The 27,219-nt window shown below is 26.9% G+C and overlaps 1 protein-coding gene across 2 annotated transcripts in view; it reads left to right on the forward strand.

The window, feature by feature from the left end:
* The window catches only part of LOC145293242 (protein cycle-like), a 545,447-nt gene that overhangs the window by 363,395 nt on the left and 154,833 nt on the right, over window positions 1-27,219 (forward strand). The gene's annotated exons all lie outside the window — the stretch shown is intronic.

Consider the following 27,219-nt stretch of genomic DNA (forward strand, 5'->3'; position numbering starts at 1 on the left):
TAAAATTCCTAAAATCAACGTGTCATAAATAAAACAATATAAAATCCCTAAAATCAACGTGTCATAAATAAAACAATATAAAATCCCTAAAATCAACGTGTCATAAATAAAACAATATAAAATCCCTAAAATCAACGTGTCATAAATAACAAAATATAAAATCCCTAAAATCAACGTGTCATAAATAAAACAATATAAAATCCCTAAAATCAACGTGCCATAAATAACAAAATATAAAATCCCTAAAATCAACGTGTCATAAATAAAACAATAAAAAATCCCTAAAATCAACGTGTCATAAATAAAACAATATAAAATCCCTAAAATCAACGTGTAATAAATAAAACAATATAAAATCCCTAAAATCAACGTGTCATAAATAAAACAATATAAAATCCCTAAAATCAATGTGTCATAAATAACAAAATATAAAATCCCTAAAATCAACGTGTCATAAATAAAACAATATAAAATCCCTAAAATCAACGTGTCATAAATAACAAAAAATAAAATCCCTAAAATCAACGTGTCATAAATAAAACAATATAAAATCCCTAAAATCAACGTGTCATAAATAAAACAATATAAAATCCCTAAAATCAACGTGTCATAAATAACAAAATATAAAATCCCTAAAATCAACGTGTCATAAATAAAACAATATAAAATCCCTAAAATCAACGTGTCATAAATAACAAAACAATATAAAATCCCTAAAATCAACGTGTCATAAATAACAAAACAATATAAAATCCTTAAAATCAATGTATCATAAATAACAAAACAATATAAAATCCCTAAAATCAACGTGTCATAAATAAAACAATATAAAATCCCTAAAATCAACGTGTCATAAATAACAAACCAATATAAAATCCTTAAAATCAATGTATCATAAATAACAAAACAATATAAAATCCCTAAAATCAACGTGTCATAAATAAAACAATATAAAATCCCTAAAATCAATGGTATCCATTACTATATTTAAAACTTGTTGACCAAACAATATTAAATCCTTAAAATCAATGTATCTTAAATAACAAAACAATATCAAATCCTTAAAATAAAATATCATAAATAACAAAACAATATAAAATCCCTAAAATCAATGTATCATAAATAACAAAACAATATAAAATCCTTAAAATCAATGTGTCATAAATAACAAAATATAAAATCCCTAAAATCAACGTGTCATAAATAAAACAATATAAAATCCCTAAAATCAACATGTCATAAATAACAAAATATAAAATCCCTAAAATAAACGTGTCATAAATAACAAAATATAAAATCCCTAAAATCAACGTGTCATAAATAAAACAATATAAAATCCCTAAAATCAACGTGGCATAAATAACAAAATATAAAATCCCTAAAATAAACGTGTCATAAATAAAACAATATAAAATCCCTAAAATCTACGTGTCATAAATAAAACAATATAAAATCCCTAAAATCAACGTGTCATAAATAACAAAATATAAAATCCCTAAAATCAACGTGTCATAAATAAAACAATATAAAATCCCTAAAATCAACGTGTCATAAATAAAACAATATAAAATCCCTAAAATAAACGTGTCATAAATAACAAAATATAAAATCCCTAAAATAAACGTGTCATAAATAAAACAATATAAAATCCCTAAAATCAACGTGTCATAAATAAAACAATATAAAATCCCTAAAATCAACGTGTCATAAATAAAACAATATAAAATCCCTAAAATCAACGTGTCATAAATAAAACAATATAAAATCCCTTAAATCAACGTGTCATAAATAACAAAAATATATAAAATCCCTAAAGTCTACGTGTCATAAATAACAAAAATATATAAAATCCCTAAAGTCTACATGTCATAAATAACAAAACAATATAAAATCCTTAAAATCAATGTATCATAAATAACAAAACAATATAAAATCCCTAAAATCAACGTGTCATAAATAACAAAACAATGTAAAATCCCTAAAATCAATGTGTCATACATAACAAAATATAAAATCCCTAAAATCAATGGTATCCATTACTATATTAAAAACTTGTTTACAAAACAATATAAAATCCTTAAAATAAATGTATCTTAAATAACAAAACAATATAAAATCCTTACAATCAATGTATCATAAATAACAAAACAATATAAAATCCCTAAAATCAACGTGTCATAAATAACAAAACAATATAAAATCCCTAAAGTCAACGTGTCATAAATAACAAAACAATATAAAATCCTTAAAATCAACCTGTCATAAATAACAAAAATATATAAAATCCCTAAAGTCTACGTGTCATAAATAACAAAACAATATAAAATCCCTAAAATCAACGTGTCATAAATAACAAAACAATATAAAATCCCTAAAATAAACGTGTCATAAATAACAACATAATATAAAATCTCTAAAGTCAACGTGTCATAAATAACAAACCAATATAAAATCCTTAAAATCAATGTATCATAAATAACAAAACAATATAAAATCCCTAAAATCAACGTGTCATAAATAACAAAACAATATAAAATCCCTAAAGTCAACGTGTCATAAATAACAAAACAATATAAAATCCCTAAAATCAACGTGTCATAAATAACAAAATATAAAATCCCTAAAATCAATGGTATCCATTACTATATTTAAAACTTGTTGACAAAACAATATTAAATCCTTAAAATCAATGTATCTTAAATAACAAAACAATATTAAATCCTTAAAATCAATGTATCATAAATAACAAAACAATATAAAATCCTTAAAATCAACGTGTCATAAATAACAAAATATAAAATCCTTTAAATCAACGTATCATAAATAACAAAACAATATAAAATCCTTAAAATCAATGTATTATAAATAACAAAACAATATAAAATCCTTAAAATCAATGTGTCATAAATAACAAAATATAAAATCCCTAAAATCAACGTGTCATAAATAAAACAATATAAAATCCCTAAAATCAACGTGTCATAAATAACAAAATATAAAATCCCTAAAATAAACGTGTCATAAATAACAATATAAAATCCCTAAAATCAACATGTCATAAATAAAAAAAAATAAAATCCCTAAAATCAACGTGTCATAAATAACAAAATATAAAATCCCTAAAATAAACGTGTCATAAATAAAACAATATAAAATCCCTAAAATCAACGTGTCATAAATAAAACAATATAAAATCCCTAAAATCAACGTGTCATAAATAACAAAATATAAAATCCCTAAAATCAACGTGTCATAAATAAAACAATATAAAATCCCTAAAATCAACGTGTCATAAATAAAACAATATAAAATCCCTAAAATCAACGTGTCATAAATAACAAAATATAAAATCCCTAAAATAAACGTGTCATAAATAAAACAATATAAAATCCCTAAAATCAACGTGTCATAAATAAAACAATATAAAATCCCTAAAATCAACGTGTCATAAATAAAACAATATAAAATCCCTAAAATCAACGTGTCATAAATAACAAAATATAAAATCCCTAAAATCAACGTGTCATAAATAAAACAATATAAAATCCCTAAAATCAATGTATCATAAATAACAAAACAATATACAATCCCTAAAATCAACGTGTCATAAATAACAAAATATAAAATCCCTAAAATCAACGTGTCATAAATAACAAAACAATATAAAATCCCTAAAGTCAACGTGTCATAAATAACAAAACAATATAAAATCCTTAAAATCAACCTGTCATAAATAACAAAAATATATAAAATCCCTAAAGTCTACGTGTCATAAATAACAAAACAATATAAAATCCCTAAAATCAACGTGTCATAAATAAAACAATATAAAATCCCTAAAATCAACGTGTCATAAATAACAAAACAATATAAAATCCTTAAAATCAATGTATCATAAATAACAAAACAATATAAAATCCCTAAAATCAACGTGTCATAAATAAAACAATATAAAATCCCTAAAATCAACGTGTCATACATAACAAAACAATATAAAATCCTTAAAATCAACGTGTCATCAATAATAAAACAATATAAAATCCCTAAAATCAACGTGTCATCAATAATAAAACAATATAAAATCCCTAAAATCAACGTGTCATAAACAACAAAAAAATATAAAATCCTTAAAATCAACGTGTCATAAATAACAAAACAATATAAAATCCCTAAAATCAACGTGTCATAAATAAAACAATATAAAATCCCTAAAATCAATGGTATCCATTACTATATTTAAAACTTGTTGACAAAACAATATTAAATCCTTAAAATCAATGTATCTTAAATAACAAAACAATATCAAATCCTTAAAATAAAATATCATAAATAACAAAACAATATAAAGTCCTTAAAATCAATGTATCTTAAATAACAAAACAATATTAAATCCTTAAAATCAATGTATCATAAATAACAAAACAATATAAAATCCCTAAAATCAATGTATCATAAATAACAAAACAATATAAAATCCTTAAAATCAATGTGTCATAAATAACAAAATATAAAATCCCTAAAATCAACGTGTCATAAATAAAACAATATAAAATCCCTAAAATCAACGTGTCATAAATAACAAAATATAAAATCCCTAAAATAAACGTGTCATAAATAACAAAATATAAAATCCCTAAAATCAACGTGTCATAAATAAAAAAAAATAAAATCCCTAAAATCAACGTGTCATAAATAACAAAATATAAAATCCCTAAAATAAACGTGTCATAAATAAAACAATATAAAATCCCTAAAATCAACGTGTCATAAATAAAACAATATAAAATCCCTAAAATCAACGTGTCATAAATAACAAAATATAAAATCCCTAAAATCAACGTGTCATAAATAAAACAATATAAAATCCCTAAAATCAACGTGTCATAAATAAAACAATATAAAATCCCTAAAATAAACGTGTCATAAATAACAAAATATAAAATCCCTAAAATCAACGTGTCATAAATAAAACAATATAAAATCCCTAAAATCAACGTGTCATAAATAAAACAATATAAAATCCCTAAAATCAACGTGTCATAAATAAAACAATATAAAATCCCTAAAATCAACGTGTCATAAATAAAACAATATAAAATCTCTAAAATCAACGTGTCATAAATAAAACAATATAAAATCCCTAAAGTCTACGTGTCATAAATAACAAAAATATATAAAATCCCTAAAGTCTACGTGTCATAAATAACAAAACAATATAAAATCCCTAAAATCAACGTGTCATAAATAACAAAACAATATAAAATCCCTAAAATCAACGTGTCATAAATAAAACAATATAAAATCCCTAAAATCAATGGTATCCATTACTATATTTAAAACTTGTTGACAAAACAATATTAAATCCTTAAAATCAATGTATCTTAAATAACAAAACAATATCAAATCCTTAAAATAAAATATCATAAATAACAAAACAATATAAAGTCCTTAAAATCAATGTATCTTAAATAACAAAACAATATTAAATCCTTAAAATCAATGTATCATAAATAACAAAATATAAAATCCTTAAAATCAACGTGTCATAAATAACAAAATATAAAATCCTTAAAATCAACGTATCATAAATAACAAAACAATATAAAATCCCTAAAATCAATGTATCATAAATAACAAAACAATATAAAATCCTTAAAATCAATGTGTCATAAATAACAAAATATAAAATCCCTAAAATCAACGTGTCATAAATAAAACAATATAAAATCCCTAAAATCAACGTGTCATAAATAACAAAATATAAAATCCCTAAAATAAACGTGTCATAAATAACAAAATATAAAATCCCTAAAATCAACGTGTCATAAATAAAAAAAAATAAAATCCCTAAAATCAACGTGTCATAAATAACAAAATATAAAATCCCTAAAATAAACGTGTCATAAATAAAACAATATAAAATCCCTAAAATCAACGTGTCATAAATAAAACAATATAAAATCCCTAAAATCAACGTGTCATAAATAACAAAATATAAAATCCCTAAAATCAACGTGTCATAAATAAAACAATATAAAATCCCTAAAATCAACGTGTCATAAATAAAACAATATAAAATCCCTAAAATAAACGTGTCATAAATAACAAAATATAAAATCCCTAAAATCAACGTGTCATAAATAAAACAATATAAAATCCCTAAAATCAACGTGTCATAAATAAAACAATATAAAATCCCTAAAATCAACGTGTCATAAATAAAACAATATAAAATCTCTAAAATCAACGTGTCATAAATAAAACAATATGAAATCCCTAAAATCAACGTGTCATAAATAACAAAAATATATAAAATCCCTAAAGTCTACGTGTCATAAATAACAAAACAATATAAAATCCCTAAAATCAACGTGTCATAAATAACAAAACAATATAAAATCCTTAAAATCAATGTATCATAAATAACAAAACAATATAAAATCCCTAAAATCAACGTGTCATAAATAAAACAATATAAAATCCCTAAAATCAACGTGTCATAAATAACAAAACAATGTAAAATCCCTAAAATCAATGTGTCATACATAACAAAATATAAAATCCCTAAAATCAATGGTATCCATTACTATATTTAAAACTTGTTGACAAAACAATATAAAATCCTTAAAAAAATGTATCTTAAATAACAAAACAATATAAAATCCTTACAATCAATGTATCATAAATAACAAAACAATATAAAATCCCTAAAATCAACGTGTCATAAATAACAAAACAATATAAAATCCCTAAAGTCAACGTGTCATAAATAACAAAACAATATATAATCCTTAAAATCAACCTGTCATAAATAACAAAAATATATAAAATCCCTAAAGTCTACGTGTCATAAATAACAAAACAATATAAAATCCTTAAAATCAATGTATCATAAATAACAAAACAATATAAAATCCCTAAAATCAACGTGTCATAAATAAAACAATATAAAATCCCTAAAATCAACGTGTCCTAAATAACAAACCAATATAAAATCCCTAAAATCAATGTATCATAAATAACAAAACAATATAAAATCCCTAAAATCAACGTGTCATAAATAACAAAACAATATAAAATCCCTAAAGTCAACGTTTCATAAATAACAGAACAATATAAAATCCCTAAAATCAATGGTATCAATTACTATATTTAAAACTTGTTGACAAAACAATATTAAATCCTTAAAATCAATGTATCTTAAATAACAAAACAATATTAAATCCTTAAAATCAATGTATCATAAATAACAAAACAATATAAAATCCTTAAAATCAACCTGTCATAAATAAAAAAATATAAAATCCTTTAAATCAACGTATCATAAATAACAAAACAATATAAAATCCCTAAAATCAATGTATCATAAATAACAAAACAATATAAAATCCTTAAAATCAATGTGTCATAAATAACAAAATATAAAATCCCTAAAATCAACGTGTCATAAATAAAACAATATAAAATCCCTAAAATCAACGTGTCATAAATAAAACAATATAAAATCCCTAAAATCAACGTGTCATAAATAACAAAATATAAAATCCCTAAAATCAACGTATCATAAATAAAACAATATAAAATCCCTAAAATCAACGTTTCATAAATAACAAAATATAAAATCCCTAAAATCAACGTGTCATAAATAAAACAATATAAAATCCCTAAAATCAACTTGTCATAAATAAAACAATATAAAATCCCTAAAATCAACGTGTCATAAATAACAAAATATAAAATCCCTAAAATCAACGTGTCATAAATAAAACAATATAAAATCCCTAAAATCAACGTGTCATAAATAAAACAATATAAAATCCCTAAAATCAACGTGTCATAAATAACAAAATATAAAATCCCTAAAATCAACGTGTCATAAATAAAACAATATAAAATCCCTAAAATCAACGTGCCATAAATAACAAAATATAAAATCCCTAAAATCAACGTGTCATAAATAAAACAATATAAAATCCCTAAAATCAACGTGTCATAAATAAAACAATATAAAATCCCTAAAATCAACGTGTCATAAATAAAACAATATAAAATCCCTAAAATCAACGTGTCATAAATAAAACAATATAAAATCCCTAAAATCAATGTGTCATAAATAACAAAATATAAAATCCCTAAAATCAACGTGTCATAAATAAAACAATATAAAATCCCTAAAATCAACGTGTCATAAATAACAAAAAATAAAATCCCTAAAATCAACGTGTCATAAATAAAACAATATAAAATCCCTAAAATCAACGTGTCATAAATAAAACAATATAAAATCCCTAAAATCAACGTGTCATAAATAACAAAATATAAAATCCCTAAAATCAACGTGTCATAAATAAAACAATATAAAATCCCTAAAATCAACGTGTCATAAATAACAAAACAATATAAAGTCCTTAAAATCAATGTATCTTAAATAACAAAACAATATTAAATCCTTAAAATCAATGTATCATAAATAACAAAACAATATAAAATCCCTAAAATCAACGTGTCATAAATAAAACAATATAAAATCCCTAAAATCAACGTGTCATAAATAACAAACCAATATAAAATCCTTTAAATCAATGTATCATAAATAACAAAACAATATAAAATCCCTAAAATCAACGTGTCATAAATAAAACAATATAAAATCCCTAAAATCAATGGTATCCATTACTATATTTAAAACTTGTTGACCAAACAATATTAAATCCTTAAAATCAATGTATCTTAAATAACAAAACAATATCAAATCCTTAAAATAAAATATCATAAATAACAAAACAATATAAAATCCCTAAAATCAATGTATCATAAATAACAAAACAATATAAAATCCTTAAAATCAATGTGTCATAAATAACAAAATATAAAATCCCTAAAATCAACGTGTCATAAATAAAACAATATAAAATCCCTAAAATCAACGTGTCATAAATAACAAAATATAAAATCCCTAAAATAAACGTGTCATAAATAACAAAATATAAAATCCCTAAAATCAACGTGTCATAAATAAAACAATATAAAATCCCTAAAATCAACGTGTCATAAATAAAACAATATAAAATCCCTAAAATCAACGTGTCATAAATAAAACAATATAAAATCCCTAAAATCAACGTGTCATAAATAAAACAATATAAAATCCCTTAAATCAACGTGTCATAAATAACAAAAATATATAAAATCCCTAAAGTCTACGTGTCATAAATAACAAAACAATATAAAATCCCTAAAATCAACGTGTCATAAATAACAAAACAATATAAAATCCTTAAAATCAATGTATCATAAATAACAAAACAATATAAAATCCCTAAAATCAACGTGTCATAAATAAAACAATATAAAATCCCTAAAATCAACGTGTCATAAATAACAAAACAATGTAAAATCCCTAAAATCAATGTGTCATACATAACAAAATATAAAATCCCTAAAATCAATGGTATCCATTACTATATTAAAAACTTGTTTACAAAACAATATAAAATCCTTAAAATAAATGTATCTTAAATAACAAAACAATATAAAATCCTTACAATCAATGTATCATAAATAACAAAACAATATAAAATCCCTAAAATCAACGTGTCATAAATAACAAAACAATATAAAATCCCTAAAGTCAACGTGTCATAAATAACAAAACAATATAAAATCCTTAAAATCAACCTGTCATAAATAACAAAAATATATAAAATCCCTAAAGTCTACGTGTCATAAATAACAAAACAATATAAAATCCCTAAAATCAACGTGTCATAAATAACAAAACAATATAAAATCCCTAAAATAAACGTGTCATAAATAACAACATAATATAAAATCTCTAAAGTCAACGTGTCATAAATAACAAACCAATATAAAATCCTTAAAATCAATGTATCATAAATAACAAAACAATACAAAATCCCTAAAATCAACGTGTCATAAATAACAAAACAATATAAAATCCCTAAAGTCAACGTGTCATAAATAACAAAACAATATAAAATCCCTAAAATCAACGTGTCATAAATAACAAAATATAAAATCCCTAAAATCAATGGTATCCATTACTATATTTAAAACTTGTTGACAAAACAATATTAAATCCTTAAAATCAATGTATCTTAAATAACAAAACAATATTAAATCCTTAAAATCAATGTATCATAAATAACAAAACAATATAAAATCCTTAAAATCAACGTGTCATAAATAACAAAATATAAAATCCTTTAAATCAACGTATCATAAATAACAAAACAATATAAAATCCCTAAAATCAATGTATCATAAATAACAAAACAATATAAAATCCTTAAAATCAATGTGTCATAAATAACAAAATATAAAATCCCTAAAATCAACGTGTCATAAATAAAACAATATAAAATCCCTAAAATCAACGTGTCATAAATAAAACAATATAAAATCCCTAAAATCAACGTGTCATAAATAACAAAATATAAAATCCCTAAAATCAACGTGTCATAAATAAAACAATATAAAATCCCTAAAATCAACGTGTCATAAATAACAAAATATAAAATCCCTAAAATCAACGTGTCATAAATAAAACAATATAAAATCCCTAAAATCAACGTGTCATAAATAACAAAATATAAAATCCCTAAAATCAACGTGTCATAAATAAAACAATATAAAATCCCTAAAATCAACGTGTCATAAATAACAAAATATAAAATCCCTAAAATCAACGTGTCATAAATAAAACAATATAAAATCCCTAAAATCAACGTGTCATAAATAAAACAATATAAAATCCCTAAAATCAATGTGTCATAATTAACAAAATATAAAATCCCTAAAATCAACGTGTCATAAATAAAACAATATAAAATCCCTAAAATCAACGTGTCATAAATAAAACAATATAAAATCCCTAAAATCAACGTGTCATAAATAACAAAACAATATAAAATCTCTAAAATCAACGTGTCATAAATAAAACAATATAAAATCCCTAAAATCAACGTGTCATAAATAAAACAATATAAAATCCCTAAAATAAACGTGTCATAAATAAAACAATATAAAATCCCTAAAATCAACGTGTCATAAATAACAAAATATAAAATCCCTAAAATCAACGTGTCATAAATAAAACAATATAAAATCCCTAAAATCAACGTATCATAAATAACAAAACAATATAAAATCCCTAAAATCAACGTGTCATAAATAACAAAACAATATAAAATCCTTAAAATCAATGTATCATAAATAACAAAACAATATAAAATCCCTAAAATCAACGTGTCATAAATAACAAAATATAAAATCCCTAAAATCAACGTGTCATAAATAAAACAATATAAAATCCCTAAAATCAACGTGTCATAAATAAAACAATATAAAATCCCTAAAATCAACGTGTCATAAATAAAACAATATAAAATCCCTAAAATCAACGTGTCATAAATAAAACAATATAAAATCCCTAAAATCAACGTGTCATAAATAACAAAATATAAAATCCCTAAAATCAACGTGTCATAAATAAAACAATATAAAATCCCTAAAATCAACGTGTCATAAATAACAAAATATAAAATCCCTAAAATCAACGTGTCATAAATAAAACAATATAAAATCCCTAAAATCAACGTGTCATAAATAAAACAATATAAAATCCCTCAAATCAACGTGTCATAAATAACAAAACAATATAAAATCTCTAAAATCAACGTGTCATAAATAAAACAATATAAAATCCCTAAAATCAACGTGTCATAAATAAAACAATATAAAATCCCTAAAATCAACATGTCATAAATAAAACAATATAAAATCCCTAAAATCAACGTGTCATAAATAACAAAATATAAAATCCCTAAAATCAACGTGTCATAAATAAAACAATATAAAATCCCTAAAATCAACGTGTCATAAATAACAAAACAATATAAAATCCTTAAAATCAATGTATCATAAATAACAAAACAATATAAAATCCCTAAAATCAACGTGTCATAAATAAAACAATATAAAATCCCTAAAATCAACGTGTCATAAATAACAAAACAATATAAAATCCCTAAAATCAATGTGTCATAAATAACAAAATATAAAATCCCTAAAATCAATGGTATCCATTACTATATTTAAAACTTGTTGACAAAACAATATAAAATCCTTAAAATAAATGTATCTTAAATAACAAAACAATATAAAATCCTTACAATCAATGTATCATAAATAACAAAACAATATAAAATCCTTAAAATCAACGTGTCATAAATAACAAAACAATATAAAATCCCTAAAATCAACGTGTCATAAATAAAACAATATAAAATCCCTAAAATCAACGTGTCATAAATAACAAAACAATATAAAATCCCTAAAATTAATGTATCATAAATAACAAAACAATATAAAATCCTTAAAATCAATGTATCATAAATAACAAATCAATATAAAATCCCTAAAATCAATGTATCGTAAATAACAAAACAATATAAAATCCTTAAAATCAATGTATCATAAATAACAAAACAATATAAAATCCCTAAAATCAATGTATCATAAATAACAAAATATAAAATCCTTAAAATCAATGTATCATAAATAACAAAACAATATAAAATCCCTAAAATCAATGTATCATCAATAACAAAACAATATAAAATCCCTAAAATCAATGTATCATAAATAACAAAACAATATAAAATCCCTAAAATCAATTTATCATAAATAACAAAACAATATAAAATCCTTAAAATCAATGTATCATCAATAACAAAACCATATAAAAATCACATTTAATAAAAGAAAAATTTTTATCTTTTTTTTTCCATTTGCACCCCAAACAAGGCACAGTGCCACTTTGAAGTAGGGGGCTACTATCGGGGTCAGTACTTTTGGGGATACTATGTAGGGAGTCGAGCAGCAAGATGTCTATTCTCATTACACTGGAACTTCTGCATGTCAGTACAGTTGGGAAAACATGAACCTGGAAGGAAGGTCCAGAGTCTAGCAGTTCTGGGGAGAAACTATTAAAGTAGAAGGCCTTCTTACATCTAGGGATCTCTACTGTGTAGGGGTGGGACTTGGCTACTTGTCGAGTTTGTCAGAGGTATTTACATCGAAGGGGTACAAGGGCTTGTAGGTCGTCAGAGCATCCACTATTAAAATAATTCTAAAACAGACAAAGTGATGCAACATTTCGTCGATGGGACAATGGTTGAAGCTTGGATGATTGTTCAGAACCTATCAGACTGGCGACTGTCTTTTGAACCCTGTCCAGAAGTGAGAGACTAGTAGCAGGTACACCAGCCCAAATGTGACAATAATAGTCCATACATGAGCGAATGGTGGCTTTGTAGAGGTACAGGATACTTTCAGGCATAAGTAACTTTCTAGCATGGTAGAGAGAGCCTACCTTCCTCGCAGCAGCCCTGGCAATGCTCTCAATGTATGTGTTTCAACTCATGTTCCCTGTGAACGCTAAGCTTAGGAGTAAGTAAAGAAGTACTTTCAGATAATGTACCTTTAGCCATAGCTATTGATCGTTGAGAAGGTTTCTTGTAATTATTGAAGGAGATAAGCTTAGTCTTGGCAGAATTGAATGTGACCATCCATTTTTGTCCCTATTCCGCTACAGATTGGAGGTCTTCCTCTAGTGTTTCTACCATGATTAGTAATTACTGTAGACAAAGTTCTTTTCTTTTTTTTTTTTTTTTGTAAAAAAAATATTAGAAGTAGATATTTCGGTTCTTATTGGTTTAATGATTATAAATGTACTAGACTACCCGTGATCCGTTGGGTCAGTATGTTATATTAGATATGGAATTAATGTATGAGCATGACACTTGTGACGTAAAGAAAGTAGTGTTTTGTGACATAACAGAAACATTTCTATGAAAGTATATTAAAATTAAAAGAGAATATAGATAGATTTCTATAAGTCTTTCTGTTTATAATTGCTCATTTTGTAAAACAAAACAAAAAAAACTTAGTCATTGAATTATAAGTGGTTTGCCATACTTATAGGTAAATGTACACTGAACAGATACCATAATACTTAAAGTTAAATTCAAATTTTTATATATCTTTTAATTTAAACGCGAATAAAAAGCAATTGGGACGCTGAAAATGTACACAGTAAGATAATAAGGTTTAATGCCGCGTTGATTATTTATTTGTAACGCAAATTAAAAAAAAAACATTTTCAGGGTTATTTATTTATGCTGGTAGTGTAGAAGAAAATGTATGAATGTTTTTTAAGAAAGGTGTATTAAAAAATGGAGAATAAATTTTAAAAAATGGAAAGCTGTGGGTAAATCGCTCTTGTAAAATGCTCTTATGGTTGTCAACGGGTTAAAGTAGATTTATTTGTAAGAAAATTGCGTTAAAATAACTTAAACATAATTCGGAAATGAACGATGTAAAAAATGATGCAGAAAGTATTAACAATTGTTTATTTGGATAATTTAAATGCGAAAAAAAAAGAAGACAATTGGGACGCTGAAAACGTACGCAGTGAAACAATACATTTTATTGTCGCATTGATTATTTGTTTATATATGCATGCACAACCGGAAGTTGTAACCCGGATGTTAGGTTACAACACCCATTACAAGATCACTTGAGTTTTATAATTATATAGATTTCAGAAGTTGACTCTTTGTTTTCTTTAATCAAACTTTCTGAGATGAGTCTTTTTGGTAGTTTTTCTGGATCAGTTTTATAGAATTTATTTTGTAAATCAAAAAGTTAACCTTATTTTAAATCTAGCATATTACCCATAATTAATACAATAAGTTTATTTTTAAGATATTAAGATTTTTATGCAGTAAAACTATTTTAATCTCAATAAATATTTTTTTTATTATATAAATTTAAGCATTAACATTTGCACAGTTTTCGCAAAAGAAAATAGCTTTCATTTCTTCTGCATATTTTTGTTTCACTTTTTAGAGAATCTTTTTTACAGTTAATTTAAATCTTGCATAAGTGGCTGAATTTTGGATTAAATACAAAAATCTCAAAGTTTACAATCAAATTTTTTCAAAATATTACTTTACATTGCAATCGATTTGACTTCCTATATAATGATTAAAAATGTTTTTTTGTTTGTTTGTGTGTTTTGATTTCCAATTGTTTCCAATGTTCAGAATTTATTGTGGGGTATAACATTTAAAAAATCTATAGCAATATTGTTCTACACATTCCTATGATAAAAAAAATTGTTACGGGCATGGTACTTATTCCAAAATTTCATGCTATAATTATCAATTGGACAACCAACTTTAACAAAGACAAGCACAATGCTGCAAGGATAAGTATTCGATTTAGGTGCTTCTAAATATGAAAAAACAAATTTTTGTACGATGCTAACCATATCATAGATATTCTCGTAAATATCTTTTTCTAATATCATGCACTAATTATTATTTTAATTTTCAAATATCAAATCCAAACTGCTAGAGAATTACAGACAGGTACCTAATAACATGCAGTTCATCATTTTAATTGAATAATAGCAGCTATACACTATGGAATTAAGTATATAAAGTGCTGAATTATTGCATAGGCTTATTCGCCCCGGTACCTTTCTGTTGTAGCTGTAAAGTCTGCAACACGATATACACATGTACTTATTTGATAGGTTCTTAGCCGAAAGATGCGGAAATTCACCAAATCTTATTGGAACCATTTCCTGCTATCAGCTCATAATATAGCGCGAATTATCTTGCTGGAACAATATATAACCCATAAAAAAGCATTAAGGATGTAAATGATCATAAACTAAATCTATAAATGTTACACTTGTTAAGACCAACTAATGGTCCTTGTGCACTTCAACAGAACACAATTCTAAAGTTAACATTTTGCATATCATCTACCTGACAGCATAATTCCATAGTCTTTTCTATATGCAAACTAAACCATCTGTCTGTTTAAATGTACATATGTATGTCTGCCTAAAACTTTTGACACAGGTGACGGATTTTCACGGGATCAGTATCGTTTTGAAGCTGGATATAAAATAATTGGCCCAAAACATTAATTCCTTCGCCCCCAACTGGGCACTTTTCTACAGCGAGAGGTCGCTTTTTTCGCCGATATTTTCGATAGTCATCTCCTCTTTTCGAATGACTAGCCTTTATTTAAATATGTGTCACTTCCAGTTTGCCGATGGGCGCAACAGCAAAGACGTCACGTTTCTTTCTTTTTTTTTTTTTTTGTTCTTTTCCTCCTTCGCGGTATGGGTTTGAGCCTGCCTGCCTACTATCACTTTTATTTTTCTTTGCTCAACACACACCTACAAACACCCGGGCAACGCCGGGTACCCATATAATTTTTAAAAAAAAATTAATGCATTTTTCATCTTATCAAATAAAATGGTACAATTTCCCTGTCTTCTAATCATGCTGTCGCCTGGTGCAATATCCAATATTCTTCTGTCAATATCGATACATTTTTGGTCCCTAATTATTAGAATATCCATTTTGGTAATTATCTTGTTCTACAGAGTCCTATCCGGATTTCACATATTCCCGATACATCTTTGCTACTTTTATCTAAAAACACTGTTCACATTTTTTCCCCCCTTTGAAGATTGTAACGCTGGATATGAGGCAGCCCAACCAGCTGCCAACATTGCCCTGCTTTGTATTGAAACCAACCGAGAGCTCTTTTTAGTATCCTCGTTGTTCCCTTAAGTGCAATTGTCTGGATCTCTTTTGCACTTGGTTAGTCTGTGTGACTAGCTACTCTATTGCAGACCATCTCTGGAACCAAATTACTTTTGTTTCTGTTTCTTTGTTTGCATAACTAATCATATTGATCTATATTACAAACATTTCTTAAATCAATTCTAATCGTATTTTATTATTCTTTTTACCAGAAGAATTTCTTGGCCTGAATTTCCGATTATCGAGTAAGAAAACTTTTGTGCAATTGTAGGAATTTTTTCATGCATTTTTTTAATTTTGACTTTGAAACAGACATAACATAATTTTTTTTTTTTTTTTTCAACATAGGAGTGTTTCTTAGAATTTCTTTACTGCGTTGTTTCAATTTTCATCATATTTCAACATTTATTATGATTATATTTTTTTGTGTATGTTTCTGTAATTGATATAACAACAACCATTGATAATATTGATTATCTGTAGATGCCTTACTATTGGTCATAACGCAAAGTATTTACACTAGTTATTATTAATAATAATGTAATAATTAGATGAAGAGAACAGGAAAAACTAACTGATGTTAAAAGTCCAGAATAGTTAACAGTCAATAACTCGTTAAAAAAAAAAACTACAAATAAATTATTTTTAATTTATAGCAAACACAGTATGCTTAAATTTTCAGCACATGTCCAGAACGTCCCTCATGCAAAAGCAAAAATCACAATACAATATTTAAAATACTAAGGATTTTCCAGTTAACCTTGTGTGTGTGTGTGTGTGTGTGTGTGTATATATATATATATATATATATATATTTCCACAGTAAAACAATGTCACTGCTCACAAGAGCCATAAAAGCCAACAAACTGGATGTCCAAGACTCGAGTTTCGCCCTCACTTCGACTCATCAGTTAGACATATCTAAACTGTGGATTTGAAACCTGAGTTTCTTGTTTGCGAGGCAAGTACTCTTCCACTGAGAAAACGCGCTACACACAAGAAAATCTATTAACTAACACAGATCAAGCAAACCGCAGCGAAATCCAACTATGGAATGAACCTACTTCATCTCGAAGAAGGGGTGTGGTTATCCAACCAGTTAGAATCCAAGCCGATGTCTAACAAGTAGAAATTTTAGACATCGACTTGAGTTCTAGCTGGTTGGATGGCCACACCTCTTGTTTGAGACGAAGTAGGTTCATTCCATAGTCAAATTTCACCACGGTTTGCTTGATCTGTGTTAGTTAATAGTTTTTCTTGTGTGTAGCGTGTTTGCTTAGTGGCAGAGTAGTTGCCTCACATGCAAGAGACTCGGGTTTCAAATCCCGAGTTCAGATGTATATAACTGATGAGTCCAAATGAGGGTGAAACTCGAGTCTTGGACTTCCGGTTTGTTGGCTTTCATGGCTCTTGTGAGCTGCGACATTGTTTTACTGTGGAAATAATAATATAATCTCTCATATTCTGAAAAAAAAAAATATATATATATATATATATATATATACATACATACATACATACATACATACACGTGTATATATATATATATATATATATATATATATATTCAGATGTGTTCAAGAGTCAAAACTAATGAAGATAACGAGGTTGTTAAATAGTGCTCAATAAAAAGAGCGGAATATTTCTTTTATTAGGGGTAAACAGTTACATATGGTCGCTACAAATAGCCATCTGTTTCAGTCAAAGAGACTTCAGGGTTTTTCTTTTGCGTCGTGAGGTTCCAGGTCGCCTGATGAAGTCTATTTGACTGAAACAGATGGCTATTTGTAGCGACCATATGTAACTGTTTACCCCTAATAAAAGAAATATACATAAATATATATATGTGTGTGTGTGTGTGTGTAGATCTATATTTATAATTCTACAGATATATTTAATTTCTCATTTTTTTATATGCATATAATATCTACATAGTAATATTTATATTTAATAAATATAAATATGTGCGATGCATGAAGGAACATTAATACTTGTTTACTTTTTACGATAAGTAGTTTCCATTGAAATGTAAACTTAATATAAACGTTAAAAAATTTCAATTAAACAATGCATTCTTACTTTTTATTTAATAAAACTCATTTCAGAATTAATAAATATTTACTTGAATAAAAGAAGTTCTTAATAATTTTACAAAATCCTTTTTTGCATTGGTTTAAAATTTTTAAGAAAAATATTAATACTTGGACTAGCAAGGAAGCGGGGTGAGGGTTGGGGGCTTGTCCAGTCGTAGAATACACTTCAATATATTTTAATTCACACAGATTTCGTATTTATTATTACAGAGTCAATTCTCTATTGAATATTATGTCCCTAATATATAGTACTTATTTCAAAGGATTTTTTAAAAAAATGACTTGGGTATCATGAGCTAGAATCGAAACCAAAACATTTAGCGCTTCATCCGCATTCCCTGCCATTTGAGCTATCAACAGATAGATAAGAAAGATTTAAAACTAAGCTACTTCAAACTATGAATGAATTTGTGCATGCGCAAAAGTCATAGAAATATGCCAACAAGTTAAAATGAATATTTCGCATTTCAACTTGCTGACATATTTCTTCATCCATCCAAGCAAAGATTTTACTATTTCATGTTTATTTCAGTGTTATGTGACCAGTAGTTTATCGGTTAAATATTTACAGACATATACACATACATCTACTGTTTTATTTATATAGATAATGTTAATATTAAATATACTTTTATTTATAAAAAAAAATACAATTATTAAAATATGTTTAAAATAAAATATGTTTAAAATAAAATATGTTTAAAATAAAATATGTTTAAAATAAAATATGTTTAAAATAAAATATGTTTAAAATAAAATATGTTTAAAATAAAATATGTTTAAAATATGTTTAAAATAAAATATGTTTAAAATATGTTTAAAATAAAATATGTTTAAAATAAATATGTTTAAAATAAAATATGTTTAAAATAAAATAATCTTTTGTACATTAAAGTAATAAACACTTTTAAATATTAGTAGATATTCCTAATGAAATAACATTTTTTTTTCTTAATTAATCAATTTGCAAAAGTTATATCAAAGAATACCTCCCTTACTATACCGTTATATATGATGTTATTCTTTCCACGTAAGAAATACAGGCTAAATCTTCTAGTATTATAAAATAATTAACAGAATAAAAAGAAACATAGGACAGATGTTACTCAGGTATTTAAAAGAGTGAATAGTATTGACAATGTGAGTGTGGAAGATATTTTTTGGTCAAATGCAAATCGAAAAACATTATGCATCATTCCAGGTGGATATTAAAACATCTATGTAAAACAACGAAAACAACAAATGGCCCTTTTTTTTTACATATGAAATCTAATATCCATATTTGACACTGGATCCATTCAAAGCGAAATTGTAGAAAAGTTAGACATTGTAGAAAAGCTAGAAATTGTAAAAAAAAAAATAAAAAAAAAAAAAAAAAAATGGAAATCATAGAAAAGCTAGAAATTGTAAAAAAAAACCCAAAAAAAAAACAAACTGGGAATCGTAGAAAAGCTAAAAATTGTAGAAATGCTAGAAATTGTAGAAAAGCTGGACATTGCAGAAATGCTGAAAATCGCGGAAAAGCTGGAAATTGTAAAAAAAAAAACAAAAAAAAAACAAACTGGAGATTGTAGAAAAGCTGGAAATCGTAGAAAAGCTAAAAATTGTAGAAATGCTTGAAATTGTAGAAAAGCTGGACATTGCAGAAATGCTGAAAATCGCGGAAAAGCTGGAAATTGTAAAAAAGCTGAAAAATCATCGACATAAATATGAATAGAATTTTAAGTTAACATTTTCCAAGATGCATAATAGATGTTAGCTTCTATGTCTATTTACATAAGATATGCAAAAGATGAATGAAATTCCACTTGAAATTAAAAAAAATGATAAAATATTGCTTTTTGAGAATCTTCATGATTTTGTTTTGATGAAATTATGCTTCTTGAAAATTTTCCAGCATTTTTTTTTTCTTGCGTCATTTTTCTTTGATAATTAACATGAAAGTTTTTCAATAACATAAATAATTTATTTATTACATTTTGTAATGTAAAACCTTTTATAAAATGTGTTCATTTTATTACAATGAAAAAATCTAATTAAAAAAATACACATAAGACAGACGAGAAAAAGAAAAAAGTTATTAATAAAAAATGTCTTTTTAAACAATTTCTCGATTTTATTTTAAATTTTCTTTAGCAAAAATCTAGTTAAGGATAGTAAAAATGGAAATCTTTTATTAACATCAGCTTGTTAATTCACAAACTATGTAAAGTTGCCATCTACATTATGCAAGAACTAATTATAATTAAAAAAAAAAAAAAAAAGATTATTCGTTTCTTTATATAGATTCACTAAAAAGAATATAAACCTTTTTTATTTATTTATTCTAAAATAAATCTGATTATTTCTCAGGTTTTTTTTTTTCTGAACCTTACTGACTCAACTTGTAAAAAAAATGACATACTTTCAATAGCAATACAAATGCTTTCTCTTTTATTTAAAGGATGCTGTTATGATAGAATTTATTTATCAAGTTATTGTTTTACAATTTGGCCAAATTTACATGAGTTGAGTTTTTAATTATGAACGATTGTAGGTGAGAAATAAACCTGAGTGAAAAGAGAGTGAGTTGGGAGAATTGACAGAAATAAATTTCCTTAAAGTTAAACTGCCTGTTAACTATTTTCATCAAATTATATCCTCATCAATAACTGATATATCGTAAAAAAATGATCTTCACTGTAGGTGGAACTGTTGTTATTTTTCTCCTTGTAATGTTGGCACTAATTTGCATAGGAATGGTGGTAGTTTGTTGTTAACCAATCATCATTATTAATGAAGATCACAGACATATGAGATTGACTTTCGTTAGTTTGCATCAAAAAAAAAAAAATAGATAATTATGGAACAGTTCTGAATTTTTAAGATGAGGTGTGATTGTATTATTTTGAATTATTAGACAATTGTTCTCGTCTTGAATGTTATCTGCAAACATGGCGACTTATACATCCTATCTTTACATCATCATCGCTCTGATCCTCATCTGGCATCAATTGAAATGAAAGACTCCTTAGGAAGGCTGCATGTTTTGACAAGCTTTTGGGCTTGACTTTTACTCCTGATCTGAAATGGAACACATACATCAAATCCGTTGCCAAGGCTGCTGGAAAAATGGTAGGATCTTCTACCGCTCTAGTAGATATCTCACTGCTGATGCAATTCTCTATCTATATAAAAGCCAGGTACGGCCAATGATGGAGTACTGTTGCCACATCTGGGCAGGAGCTGCTAGAAGCAGCTTATCCTGCCTTGACAGAGTTCAAAATAGAATTTATAGCTTCATGGGGGATGCCCTTTTCTCTTTCCTGCAACCTCTTTCCCACAAAAGAGACGTTATGAGCCTGTTTCTGCTTTATCGTTATTTTCATGGAAAGTGCTCATCTCAGCTTCAATTTATGCCCCCCCCCTCGCCAAACTTTCACGAAAAACACTTGTCTAGCCAAAACCACTATCAATAATTTCCCACACTCTTTATTTGTGCCTAAACCTAAACGTAGATTCCATGAACAACAAAGTTTTTTTCTTAGAACTGCTCGCCTGTGGAACTCTCTCTCGATTGCCTGCTTTCCAGCTGACTACAATCTGATCGTCTTCAAGTCCAACATAAACAAGTTCTTGATGAACCATCCCCCTAAATAATCCAATCTACAAAATATCCACTACTTATGTATACTCATTAATCCTTATCCTCGAGTGGCCTCCGGGCCTTGATAAGTGGTGACTCCTTTGTAAAAAAAAAAAAAAAAGATCGGAGGTTACATCGACCGAAACGTTGTGCAGATAACACTCAAAATAAGAACAATCGTCCGATTAATCTAAATAACGATTATAGAAGTTTAGTGTAAGTTTTGAGAGTGAGGGAATTTGTTTTATTTATTAAAAAAATTACCTCAAATCATAAATTATGAGTTCAAATATATTTTAAATCCAAACTGCTTTCTTTATTTAATAATAATCTAATACGGTAAGCCTGTTTTTAAAATATAAGTTAATTCAAATTATTACAAACTAGCAGGACCCGTTAACTGGCGTTGCCTGGTGAAAGCATGATAAATCCACAACAGAATCGTTAAAGGACCCCCCCCCTTCCCTTTGAAAACAAATTAAAGTACAGTTGTTGTAGATAGCCACTGCCAACTCTGGAAGCGGACACTGGCAGTCGTGGCCAAAATGGAATAATTTGGCTGCCACTGTAAGGCATTTTTTTCCAGTAGCAGCTAGTGAAAGCCACTGTGTATGATTGCCAGTATTGTTGGATACTGATGATTAGTGTTGGTTTGGGGTGATAACCTGCTGATACTGGCTGATTATAAAAAAAAGTATTTAATACCTCTTTAGATTGAGTGAAAACAGAGGTAGATAGCTGCCTTATAATCTTTCAAGTCGGCCAGCGTTTTTCTCCTCGATATACTACAATCAATTTTTTCTAAAAGTAGCTCTAGCACATTTTCTTATTAATAAAATACTCCCCAAAAAGTAACAGTGGTAAGAAAACAAATATATAACAAATAATTGTTTCCGTAGTTAAAAAAAAATGTGCGTTGCAACCTACCTACATACTATTTATGTGTTCTGACTTATTTGCAAGAGTTTAATCAGTTCTAAAGGGAAAGTTGGTTGGTTGGTTGGTTGGTTTTGTTTTATGGCATATCAACCCTTTTCAGGCTATTTAATGCCGAATTCAGTGATTTTGAAGAAAAATTTTTTAATAGAATTTTTTTTTTTTTTTTTCAAGTCAGTTTCTATTTAACCCATAGTTGGGACCCTAACAGGTACTACCACTCCGGGTCAGAGTGGACCTGGGAGCAATGGCAATTAAGGGGTGGCTCCACACTTCCCAAAGCCCGCAAGCTGGGGCCTCACCATCGGATTTAGTTTAAGGTCATATCCAGGACTACTAAAAGTAAAGTGTTGACATGATAAGTCACAGGTTTGTAACCTAGGTGATCGGTCCAAAATATAAAATTAAATTTAATTGTTAGCAGGAAAAAAAATACCAAGAATATTATTTTTATACAAAACCTTAAGTTCTAAACAATAAAAAGGTTCTTTTTGACCTTTTTGTTTTTCTGTTACTTTATGATGGCTATAATATTTTTTGTATGGGAGGAGGGTAAGTGGAGAAATACATAAAGTTGAAGGGATAGGGGAGGTCAATGATGGAGGAAAGGTTGAGAATGGTTGGTTTAAGCCATCAGTTAAGCTGCTGCTGCTGGATTTTGTTTTCTTATGTCATGGTTGAATTTATTAAAGTTTAACTTGTCCTGTTTTAGGTTTTGGAAGATTTGTTTTGTTTGTTTGTTTGGGGTTTTTTTATGAAGCATCTATTTATGTTTAAATAATAAATAATTTTTTTAAGGTTATCACTGTATATAAAAAAAAGTGAAACAAGCATGCTGTGTATGAAATAAAATACCTTATTAATCTTGAAAATTTTAAGATTTTTTAAAAACTGTCTGCTTCGTAACTTTAATGAATTAAATTTTTTCAACAAAGATAAATATTACTACAAGGGTCGTTCAAAAAAAGTAAAGCCTCCTATTTTTTTAACTCAAAAAGTTGAAGAGTTATCAAGACAGAAGTGGTACCATTAAAACGAGCCACCTTTTGTGCTCCAGAATTTGTTTTTCTACATAGTCACCACCATTCTCAATGCACTTTTGCCAGGAATTTAATGATGTATCCCTGCTTCTGACACACGTCCATGACAGGGGGTTGCTTTCTTAGAGTCTCACACTGTCAGAGAGAAACAGACCATGAATGCATAAGTTCAGTCATCATAACAATGCAATTTGCAATCCTCTCTGATCCATTCAGACGGAATAAAGAAAATAGGAGGCATAAGTTTTTGAACGCCTCTCGTATTACTAAGTATTAGGTTTATTTTCATTATATTTTGGGTGAATCCGATTTTTCATTCAGTTTTTCGACTAGCTTCAAGTGTTATGGTTTTGTTCCTGAGTCAACTGCAACATTTGCCTTATTTATAAAGCAAAACAATCTTATAGTAAAGTAAAATACGTATGAGATATACAACGCAATATTATAAAAAAAAAAAAAAAAAAAAAAACATTTATTTGTTTAAAATTAATATTTCGGAGACAGACTCCATCCTCAGAATTTTATATATATTTTTTCTTTCTTTTTTTTTCTTTTCTTTCTTGACATGATGTTAAGTTGAAGAAAAAAAATCAGTAAAAAGTCTGCATGTGGTCTGCATCTGCGGTGTTATTTTGAAATGCGGAAGAATGCATTGGCACACATGATATAAAAATATAAAAGCTAAGGGTGTAAATTCCGTGGTAGGAGCGTTGATGGAATTTTAAAATTAAATTCATATGAGATATGTTTGAAAACTAAATTGCAACGCAATATTATGAAAAATAAACAAATCAGTTAAAAGATATTAAATACACAATCAATCTGAACAGCTTCTGAGAACAATTTATTTTATCTACATAAACAGGTGCCAACATTCCCAGGACATTCTTTATTATCATTAGCCCGTGGCTACGTAATCACAATTCTTGCTTTAAAATTGATTAGAAATCCAAATAATCAAGCTTACTCTCCGATAAAATAATTATCTCCTTAAATTTCTAATGAACCTACATAAAATCAATTCTAATTATTTGCATTTAATGTTATCAGTATAATTACTTACATTTAATGTAATCAGTGTAACTAATTACATTTACTGACAAAAATCTCTGAAATGTACAGGGTGGAACGATAAAATTGTCGCCCTAAAGAAAACAGCACTACAGCTTTTTTTTTTTTTTTTTAACTTCTATTGATTAAAAAAAATCAATTCAGATAACTTGATTATGTAGTAAAGCTGACATCTATTCAATGTAGCCGCCTTCAGCCTCAATCACCGCCTTGATATGGGTCCAGAACTTTTTTTTTTTTACAAAGGAATCACCGCTTATCAAGGCCCAGGGGGCACTCGAGGATAAGGGGTAAAGCGTATACAATGGTCAAAAGGTCAATATCATAGTAATCGTTAGAAGTGGACGAAAAGAAGGGTACAAAGTCGTAGCATTCCTTCTGAAGACAAGCCTGGGTCTCTTTGGACTTGTAGGCCGGCGCCGAGTTTTGTTGCCACATCCAGGGTCTGCCGGTGGCCACCTGATTGCACAACATTCTTCAGCACATTAAGGTACGCTGTAGTGTTGACTTTCAAACCAACTTTAAAGATGCAAGATGGTATGATGTAGCCCTCACTTAAAACCACATCAAAGACCATAACTGTGGCCAGAAACTTCGTTGAGTTGTGCCCTCAAGTATTGAACCGTCCGGATTTGCATTTTAGGGTGCTGGCAATGGTCCTGCTGTCATAACTTGAATCGGTAGAAAGCATGAGTTGTACAGTGTTGAACAGTGCTCGTTGAGCATTGTGTCACATTCAGACATGATAGAAGGCTTCTATCGCTCTTGGGATTTGTGCACAACTGGCCAATTAGTAGATGGTCTGCAACAGAAAAAGAAAACCTGTTTTCATCAAACGGAAATGGAGTCATGTCGTCTTTTCTAGGGCGAGAACTTTATCGTTCCACGCTGTACAAAATGTATTATTATGCATAAAAAATAAATATCACATGAATGCCTCGATATACACATGTTGAAATCAAAATAAACACAAAACAGGAATGATAAATTGATTTACGTTTGCATTAAGTACGAATTCAAGAAATTAAAAACAAATAAAATCTGTTAATATGGGAGAAATTAATTAATGTAAGATAAACACAAACTAGACACATATCATACATGGAAATGAAAAATAGATTAGAAGTGAATTAAAAAAAGATTTCTTTAGAAATAGTAAAACGCAAAGTTTTATGCTAAAATCCTCGAAAAATTAGAATATTTTATATTCTAATTCATCAAGTTTAGCAAAAAAATAAATTGGATAGAAAAAAATTAACTATGCTTGATGCATATAAGGAATCTAAGATTCACTCTGTATTACTGTTGGCAACAGGGACACGTGTCGGAAAGTAATAAAAAAAAATGGTGAACAAGCTGTGATAGACAAGAGTATTTCATTTATTAATAGTTTGTCTACGACAAATGATAAAAAATAGGAATAAGATTAGACATACCAAGATATGAAACCTAGTTAATTTGCTGGTTAACATAGATAATGTGTTTTATTAAATCTGTTACAGTGATTCATGTCACAGTAAAAGTTCTGATTACAGAGTAACTTTTTCTTTCCCTTCTTTGACTAATGAAAATCAAAATATTAAATGTGATTAAATATTAAAACAAAACCCTTAAAATAGAATGAAAATACAATTTCCTTTTTTAAATACGAAAGTGTATTTGTCCTATCTAACTGATAAAACAGATTTTTATGTAGCCTTTGTTGTTAAAGCTATTCCATGGTATAATATAAAACATTTCTATTAATAAAACAAATACTTGATTGTTTTTTTGTTTATAAATAGCTTTGATAAATTTAT

The sequence above is a fragment of the Euprymna scolopes genome, chromosome 14, assembly GCF_053919585.1.
Source record: "Euprymna scolopes isolate OS-2025 chromosome 14, ASM5391958v1, whole genome shotgun sequence".
Classification (NCBI taxonomy): Eukaryota; Metazoa; Mollusca; class Cephalopoda; order Sepiida; family Sepiolidae; genus Euprymna; species Euprymna scolopes.